This window comes from Bidens hawaiensis, unplaced genomic scaffold, assembly GCF_021521415.1.
Source record: "Bidens hawaiensis isolate Kalapana, Puna unplaced genomic scaffold, B.hawaiensis_p1.1 tig00004364_1, whole genome shotgun sequence".
Classification (NCBI taxonomy): Eukaryota; Viridiplantae; Streptophyta; class Magnoliopsida; order Asterales; family Asteraceae; genus Bidens; species Bidens hawaiensis.
In genome coordinates this window covers 1,705,149-1,715,886 of record NW_027491263.1, presented here as the reverse complement: position 1 = coordinate 1,715,886, position 10,738 = coordinate 1,705,149, and positions in this window count along the sequence as shown.

Below are 10,738 nucleotides of genomic sequence, written 5' to 3'. Positions count from 1 at the left end.
CGTCGTATATCACCATCTTCATATACCATCTACGGTTGATAACTTTGCAATTAAACCCATCTGCACCATCTCACCATCAGCGCCTATAATACCCCCATCTGCACCATCTCACCATCACCAGCCCAGTTTTGGGTGTTTTATTTTTTTATATTATTTAAAAGTTTTTGATAAATTATAGTTATTTTATAATTAATATTAGACATCAAATAAACTTTATTTTATCAAACCGGCACCTTTATATTATTTATATACAATATAAGTATATATATATAGTTTTAAATAAACATAATTAAAACCCGACTCTTTAAATTCACGTTTTCTCGGCGTTGAGCGTTTTTATAAACTTATTATTTTTATTATATATATCTATGTTTCATTCTTAAAATTTGTAACAATTGTCTTTTAAAGTATTAATTATATTTATAAAATTAGATTTTTCGTTAAATAATCTACGATACTTATTGTATGATAAATATATATTTTAACGTTTGTCTTAAATTAATTAATATATTGCAAGTTATATTTATATATGTACACATTTATAATTGAATTATATTCAATTAAATATTATTTAAATAATCATATAATTATTCAACTCATATTTATTTACTTCAACTAATAATAATGATTTCACAATAACAATAATTGTAGAGTTCAATCGATCAATCAATAACATCTTAATCCCAAACATAACTCTAATCATCGAAATCTTAAATCCACTACTTTTGTTATATCTTTATAATTAATCTATATTATTAAATTTAACTAGGAATCCTTGTCGGTGCATCCAGAAGGGGTTTAACTGTTACTTTTTCATATCATCACTTGATCCTCCGTTCATCCGTTAAGGTGAGTAATCACTCCACTGTTTACTTATTTTAACTCATTTTGGGGACATATGCGTATTTACAGTATTTATATATTATCTAGTATTCAAAACCGTAACTGTTTAATCCTTGTGTGTATATCAGTTTACGCCTAACTTGCTATTTGCTTACTTGCTTTATTTGAACCGCATTCGGAGAGGTCCAACATATTCTCAGTCTAGTATGATCATACGACCGTCGTAGTGGCTGGCGTCCGACGCATTGACAATGGTTTCACCGACACCTCACTTTTGGTAACCAATGCCCATTCGCATGGCAACGGTTTATCCCTTTCTTTATGGTTTGATTGATTGTTTTATATGCTATGGTTTAACTGATTATTCTCACAGGAACAATTTGCATGTTTCTTTATTTACTATATATTATTACTGTTGTGTCTTAAACTGGTGCTTTACTCACTCAATATGTGGTGTTGACAAAAATATACTTTATACGCATTTGCAGGTTATCAGCTTGGTTGTTTAGAAAGATGAAGATCACATAGAGATGCCCTTTTAGATACAAACTTAATTTATCATTGTTAGAATTTCTTTATACTTGATGTACTTAACTGTAATTGTTTTATTTAAATCAATTAAATAGATATTGTCATTTATCAATTTGCATGATAGTACCTTGTGAGCACTGGGCAATCAATTCACGCCCCGACATTTCCGCCGTAAGTTGGGGTGTGACATCTCCAGTGGGGTGTTTTGAATCCCACGTGGAGTTGTTTTGAAATTCAACACATGTGCCTTATCCTATCGGAGCCTTGGAGGTGTGTGCGAGGTGAAGTGTGTTAGAAATACAAACCAACATTCGAAGAAGATGGGATAATTCACTACGAAGGAATTAATTTCAGTTGCTACATGTTTTCCATATTTCTTAAAGTTATTAAATTATTAATAGAAAAAAACCTATAATATACTATATATACATATTTGTATACACACTTTCATTCACATACATCACACAAACAAATACTCCAAGAATAAAGGTTTAAGTATGTTTAGGTGTGTTTTTTTTCTATAAATATAGCATGTTTAAGTTTAATTTTAAAATGTGTTTTTCTAGTAATTGTTTTCTTTATTATATATTATATAATGTATTTAATCTATACGAAATATAGAATAATTAATTATGAAAGACATAAATTGATTTAGATTAAATAAAAAGAAACGTAGGTGATGAGGTGACAGTTTGAATTACAAACTGGTAATAACTACTGATATAATATGGCATGTTATGTTGACTGTATGAAACATAAACAGAAATGTTACATTGGAGATGTTCTTTGTTCTTCACCAAAAAGTAATATGTGAGAATGACTACGAGAGAAAAGAGTAATGAGAAAAATAATATTTTTAAATGAATGTGACTAGAGCAGGAAGATTATGATTGATTGGAATTGACATATCGAAAACACCATGTAAAAATAGATGTTCTTTAGGAGCTTTCTATTTTAGTTTGTTTAAAAACAAGTTGCTTTTGTTTTTTATAAATGAGAAAAATAAAAATATCTATCATCCTACCCTACAAGATTTTGCTGATAAGGATAATCTCTTGAAACCTCGTATCTCCAACTACTACCGTCAAATTTACCGCCTTAACCCAACCCATTACAATTAACAAAAACCTACCTCGTCTCCGCATGTCCTGTCCTGTTTAGTATTTTTAATAATAAGTTACACTTGCAAGTGTTCTCATTAATGATCCAGATGTATAGATGGTGTTACTCGCAGGTAAAAACAGCATGTTCAAAGTTGTGTTTGGTGCGTATGTATATTCATGTAGCAATTGCCTGAATCTGAATTAGATTTGGGTTTTCTACTTTTTAGCATTATGACAAGAAATCATTTTGTTACCCAATACCTCATATTTTCTTTCCGAATAGAAATGTGTATAAAAGTTTAAAAACCACATTTAGCGACAAATGTGTAGGTGTTATAATCAATCAATCTACACTTTGTGTATATTCTAAAACAAAATCCATTCATATTATCTATAGAATCTCATGTAGGGCTGTAAGCGAACCGGACGTCCGCGGGCGTCCGTTCGGCAAGAAGTTCGTTTATGTTTGTCCGTTTAATAAACGAACCAGACATGAACACAAAAATTTCGTTCGGTAAGCTTAACGGACGAACACGGACAAGGGCCAAGTCCGTTCGATAGTGTTCGTGAACGTCCGGTAACGTTCGTCCGATTACGTCCGGTAATGTCCGTCAGGTATCGTTAGTGTTTATATCTATCCAGTATTGTAATTTAACTGCAGAATTTCTAGTGTTATTAATAACACTTTTATATTACTACACATGTTTGATGTCTCTTATATTATAGTGATCCACTTTATGTTAATATATTAAGTGTTAAGTATATTTGGGATGTTATATGGTGTAATTCCTATTTGTATGTGAAGTTGTTTAGATGTATGCTTGGTGTCAATATGTAACCGTTTATATTTGTCCATTAGTGTTCGTTGTCTATTAATGTTCATATATTTGTTTGTCCATTAATGTCCATTAGTGTCCGTTTGCCCATTATTGTCCGTTAACGTCCGTTTAAAATATTAACGGACAGACATGGACGGACACGGACAAACTCAATTTCTTAATGGACGGACACGGACATGAATTTTCGTTCGGTAAAGTGTTCGTGAACCGTCCGTTTGTCCGTCAAAAGCTTAACGGACGGACACGGACATGCTCTAGTCCGGTCCGGTCCGGTCCGTGTACACCCCTATTCTCATGAGAGATGAATAAATATTGTATTTTAATCATTTTTTAAAATCGTAAGAGTTTTTAAGATTTGCTAAATGAATAACTTTTTCTTTTTTGTCACATCACTAAATGTTGACTTAGGGGGTGTCTGAGATTCCTTATTTTTGCCTCCACTTATAGCTTATGATACCTTTAAAAAAAGTGTTTGATTTTCTTATTATGCGAGAAGAAATATTAATAATTCACACACTTGTAATGTAATTTATGACTTCTCCTAATAAGTTATAAGGAGGTAAGGAATTCCAAACATCCCCTTAATATATATATATATATATATATATATATATATAGGGCAAGGTTATAGTAAAAATACATTGTTTTGTAAAAATGGTAGGAATAAGTATAAGCCATTAGATCAACTAATCTAATGGTTGAGATGAGAATTTACAAAAAAAACATGGTGTTTTTTAAGATTACATTTTCGTATTGTTTCTTAGGGGCAAAATTGTCCATAATATCATGGAACCGTCATTTTAATAGCGATCATTAAGGCTATTTTGTAGGTACTTTTGACTTTATCTCATAGTTCAAGCATAGATAATCTTAAGAACCCCTTCAAAATCATCTACGAAATTGTATTTAATCTTTGTTCCAAAATACAATCGACATACTATGCCAGGTAACGCTCTGATCGGTTATCGTAAATCCTTTTAATTGTGTTTTACTAACAGACTGAATGTTTCAGTTCGAATCGAGTTGGAGGTTTAGTGACGATCCACTATTTAAATATGATTCGCTGGAAGCTTTTAATTTTTCTAGGGTTATAGTTTTTCGTTGGAAGAACAATAATAATCATATTCGATTGATTAGTTGCATTATTTACTGAATATTAATCAATCGGAGTAGTAAGAGGTGGTTATTTACAACTGAAATATTTAATTATTCAATGAGATAATGTGACGATGGAGATCGTTGAAGGCCAATTCAGTAATTCATTACGGTGAAAGCCAATTTTGTTGCAAAATAATTAGATTGCTTGGAGAGATGAAGAAAAATAAAAGAGAAAGTTAATTCCTCACAACAAGAGTTTAGTGATTAGATAATTCGTAAATTATTTCAAAGACACCGGAAAAATTGTTATAATCGGCAACGAAATTATAAGTTAATCATTGTGTTTTAGTTCATACAATTGTGTTTAACTTGTATAATTTTGGTTGACATTGGGGATAAAAATGCGTTGTATCTAGGGGTGTTCAAAATACCCGAACCTGATTAACCCGAACCCGAATAAGCTAATTTGGGTCGGGTTAAATAGGGTCAAAAAGTATTAATCGGGTTATTCGGGTTAACCCGAATTATTAATAGGGTCGGGTTCGGGTTTAGTTTTGGAAAAAAATCGGGTTTCGGGTTAACCCGAATAACCCGATTAGTGGTGATACTTAACTTTAAATACAATAGTAAAATGGTGAAATAAGTACTATAAATGCAATATTGTAAGCTTTATAGATGAGTTAGTTATTCTACTTGTTCATGAAACGCTAAGCGAAAAGTTCATTTATGTTGTGTTCATTTAATTAAACGAATGAACATGAACACATGTTTCACTCGTTCATTTATGTTTGTGAACGTTCTTTTATAATCGTTCATTTAAGTTCATTCATGTTCGTTTACATATTAATAGAAAATTATCAAATATTATTTGCATTTAGAAATTATATCACCATAATATGTTTTATATTTGTTTGTTTGTGTTTATTAAAATGCGTTCATTTATGTTTGTTTATGTATATTTGTGTTCGTTAATGTATGTACATATATGTTCCTTCATGTTCATTTATTTTTGTTTAATTATGGTTGTGAACTATTCGTTTAGATTTTAAATAAACGAGCAAGAACATGTTTAGTTTTTAACTAATGAACATGAACACAAATATTTGTTCGATTAATTGTCGAGTTTGTTAAAAGTAAAATGAACGAACACGGACGTGCGCTATTCATGTCGATTCGATTCGTTTACAACTCTATATATGATTTATAAGACAATTACTTGTAAAATAATTTGAAAATCAAGTGGAATGAGAAATTTCGCAACCTATAAGTTACAAACACAAAAAACAACTTAAATTAATAAATTAACAAATTAACATGGTTAACCCGATTAGCCCGACTAACCCGACCCGACTAACCCGAAACCCGAATAACTCGAACCCGATTAACCCGAACCTTTATAGGGTCGGGTTGCGGGTTAGATATTTTTTAAAGAAAACCCGACTAACCCGACCCGATTAATCCAAAACCCAATCGGGTTAACCCGATTAACACCCCTAGTTGTATCTATCATTTATGATATATGTTTTAAATAGATAAGACATTATCACTCTATGAACTAACACTATAAATTTGAACATATCCTTCATTAAAAAGTGATCTCGTATTACACTATAACAATGGTTTGGTTATGATTTGTTGATTAATTAGTTTTTTAATAACAAAAATCATGACCGTTCCCTTGATTATGGGAATCACTAGTAAATAAAAAGTTTTAATATAATTAAATAAATAAGGAAATTACCTTACTACCCTTAAATGTATATTTGGTGGAATGCCACGTGTCAATAATATATTGGTTCTTACTATTCTTAGAAAAATACTTATTCTTATTTAAACCTTTTTCTATATATATCTATAATATATATAAACGAAACATAAAAATCCTAGGTGTTGCGATGTGGTCGCTCCCCCTTTTTTTGGAGTCACCAGATTTCCTTGATTTTTAAATGGAGGTTTCTCATGCATTTGACCCGAATTCATGGGTATGGGTCTAATCAAACCCATATATTTCTTAAACGGGTTATAACATCTCATTAAATTAAAAACCAATCTCATCAAATATTTGATATAAAAATCCTAAAAAGTAGGGATATACTAAAAATTAATATATGATTTATTTAAAAAGATATATATTATTTATAATTAAAAAACCAATTTTATAGTAAAAAAAATAAACGGGTCTTAGGTCTCATCAAACTCATATAACTTCTAAACCGGGTATAACATCTCATTTATTTGTGAAACAATTTATCATCAAATCATATATATATTATTAACTTTCATACAATAAAAAAAAATTCAAAAAATAAATAAATATTAGAAACAAATAATATAAAACAATCCCCGTAAATAAACAAAACATTTAAAAGCTATATGGTTGTTTCTTACATTTTACCCGAATTCACGGTTTGGGTCTCACCATACTCAGATAACCTTAAACAGGTTATAACATCTCACTATTCTAAAAATAAATTTCACCAAGTATTTGATATGCAAATCCTATAAAATAGAGATATACTAAATATTAATATTCAACTTTTTAAGAAAAATATATTATTTATAATAAGAAACAATTTTATTGTAAAAAAATTAAGCGGATCACAGGTCTCACCAAACTCATAGTTTTTATTAACTTTTTTATAATAAATAAAATTAAAATGTAAAAAATATGAATATTAGACACGAAAAAGAAACGCAACCCCCGTAATACGGGGGATAAAAACTAGTATATATATATATATATATATATTTGTTAGGCCATGAATTTTATACTGAGGATCCTTTATCCTTGACTGTCTTATAGATAGTTTATCCTTGAAATATGTATCAGGATATAAAGGATAGACGATCCTCGGTATTACTTGTTTACTAATGATTGCGTTTAGTATGGTGATGTGTTAGACAGATGTGGCAGCTTTAAGACGTATTTGTATCAATTATCCTCACAGAGCATTCTCTAGCTGGAGCATGGATCCAGGATCCTGATTCAACGTAGCTGTTAATGGACGAATTCATACGAAGGTTGATGTTTAAATATCAACAACGGCTACAAGACTCGTTCTCCCACTTATCTCGCTACTGGATGGCTATTGGCACGTGGTCAAAGATCGTGGAGCGGCTAGTGGAAGACTTCCGGATAGTTAGGAAATATTGTTAGTGATATTTTCTTATTTATTTGAGCTATGATCGAGTAGGAAACAAATGTACTGACACACACTCTAGAGCAGAAATAATTACTCTCTCTATTCACTAGCTTATTATTGTAATCTCGATCATATACTCCACAACGATTGTAACACCTTTTTTATCTAATAGAAACGACGATGATAGTTTTCACTGTCCGGGGGTTTTATGTGCCAGAGATCACGATAATCACATACTCATCGACCAAAGGTTACCTTGTTGATCCTTGACCGAAAGGATTTAATCAACGATTACTTAGTCAATCCTTGATTGAAGAGATTCGACCAAAGATTACCTTGATAAGTTTTGACCAAAGTAAGACTATCTTGGTTAAGGGCTTTTTCCCTCGTGATCAAACCTTTGTTTTCACCAATATTACAATTACACATTTGTCATTATCGAGTTAGCACCTTACCTCACTTAATAGATTTAGATACTTGATCCTTAGTTAATTTTTGTCCAAAACAATTTGGCGCCCACCGTGGGGCAATTGGTGCTATAATCCATATTATTCCTATCATTCTCAACTTTTTCATACCCATATCACTATCAATGGCCTCTCAATCAACCTCTGCTTCATCAACCATGCTGGCCACGGTTCCTCTCTCATCAAGGACTTTGCCACCAATGCCTTCGCCAATCACGGGAACGCAACGGCCTGCTGCCGGGAGCAAGACGCAACTACCAGTCTTCCAGAGCTCAAAAACCGCTGCTGCTGCCCCGGTGGTTAATACTAACAATGATGTTTCATCTATGTTTTCGCAGGTTAAAGCATACAGTGAGCAGCAGAACAAGACCAACCAGAGGATCCTCCGTGAGATAGAAGATCTCAAGAAGAATAAGAGGCCAGCAGAGGATCTCACCCCCCTGATGCCAAGAATGCTGGATTTCACCAGTCCAGAATCCATGGCTCAGTTCTCACAAGGATCACCTATCCTTCAACAGGGATCCATGGGTCAACAGGCCCAAGGATCCTCGCTATTTCAGCAAGGATCATCTATCCTTCAACAAAGGTCCATGGGCCAACAGGCTCAAGAATTCTCGTTAGATCAGCCAAGGTCGACTATCCTCCAACAAGGATCCATGGGTCAGCAGAATCAAGGATCCTTTGTATTATCGGCAATGATCAGCCATCCTTCTACAAGGGTCCTACGGTACCCAACCTCAAGGATCCTTCATCCCGAATCAAGGATCCTTCTTTCTGAATCAAGGATCCTCAGGCGTCCAACATCAACGATCCTCCGAAGTCCATGAAGGAGACATAATCCCCATGCATACCATAGCCTCTGGAGGACCAACCCTTATCCCAGACTCCTCTTATCCCATCTGCTCATCCGAGATGCCAACCTTCACTCAGCAAAGAGGTAACTTGTACGATCCTTTACCCTTAGATGCTAACCGTGGTTCCATGCATGATGCAGGTATCAACCAAGCTATGGCCAAGGAGCTGTAGAAGCTCAAGGATATGATATCCAGTGTTCCCGGGGTCATAAGACCAATCCCCGAGATACCTGAGGGAAGCCACAGAGTATCCAGATTCGCTCCGCCTATCTGTGATGCTGAAATCCCAAAGCGGTTCTAGACTCCGAATATGAAGACTTACGACGGGACCACTGATCCTGAAGAACATGTAGCACAGTATAGGGAAAGGATGGAGATCAATCCTATTCCGGAGAGACTCAAAGAAGCTTGCCTATGCAAAGGCTTTGGATCCACACTAACGGGAGCCGCACTGAAGTGGCTGCTAAGTCTTCCTCCTTTTTCATTTACTTCTTTATCTCACTTAGTTAACTTATTTAACACTCAATTTTCCTGTAGTCGGAAATTTGAAAGGTTAACCAGTGATTTATATCGTGTTATCCAACCTAATGATGAATCCCTTAGGGATTTCGTTACCAGGTTCGGCAAGGAAGCTCTAGAAATCCCAAATCTTGACATGACTACTGCTGTTGAAGCATTCAAGATGGGAATTCAGAAGAGCTCCCCCTTTTATGATGATTTAGTGATGACTCCATGCAGGACATTAGACGAAGTCAGAAACAGGGCATTGAGATACATCCGATTGGAAGAAGACAGAAGGATCCAGGATCGTCTAGGGGGACAAACAAAACAAGAAAACTCCGAAAAGAATAAAGGATCCTGGAACAGGAACAACAATTCGAAGCCGTACACCAAGTTCAACAATCAAATCGTACAGGCAGTTGAAGAAGGAGATGACGATGAAGACTATCCTTGCATCTCCGACTATTGTTTCTCTGTAGACACTCATGGCTTGATCTGTGCCATGAAGGATCTGGGAGAAAAAGCGAGGTGGCCGCGAAAGAATGAGAAGACTGTCGGTTTCAAGGACAAGTCTAAGTGGTGTGCCTTCCACGAAGACTTTGGCCACGCGACAGACGAGTGCATCGGCTTAAGGAGGGAAATTGGTTACCTCTTGAGAAAGGGTCACTTTAAAGAACTCTTGGGAAGGAAAAAATCAAAGATCCAGGATCCTGAAGACCTTCCACAGAAAGCAATACCACCACCACCACCAGATGCTCATGTGATCAATTTTGTCTCCAGAGACTACGAATTGTTTCAAGATTCTTGAGCCATAAAAGAGAATTCCATAGAAGAATTCGAGTTGGACGATGAGAGAAGGCCACTCATCCCACTACTCGAGTGACTGATCAAAGAATCTTTTTCAATTCAAGGATCCAGGATCCTAATCAGGACAAGCTGGATGTGCAGACGATCAATTTCATCTCCGGAGGTTCAGACATATGTGGAACTTCTTTCTCTGCAGCAAAAAGACTTGCCAAAGAGATAAAGTGGATAACGGAGATCGACCAATAGTGTCAACCACCTTAACAACAGACAAGAGAATCTTCTTCGATGAGGAAGACAAGATGAACATTCAGGATCCTCATCACGACGGTTTGATTATTACTTTATTTATCTCTAACCATTATGTACGCAGGATCCTAGTTGACGGTGGCAACTTAGTCAACATTATCCAACATGTTGTTCTCAAGAAAATGAACATCCCAGATTCAGAAATCGTTCCTAGAACATCAGTGCTAGTCGGTTTCAGTGGTGAAACCAAGAAAACATTGGGGGACATCAACCTCCCAATTTATATCGAAGGGTTAAATTCATATA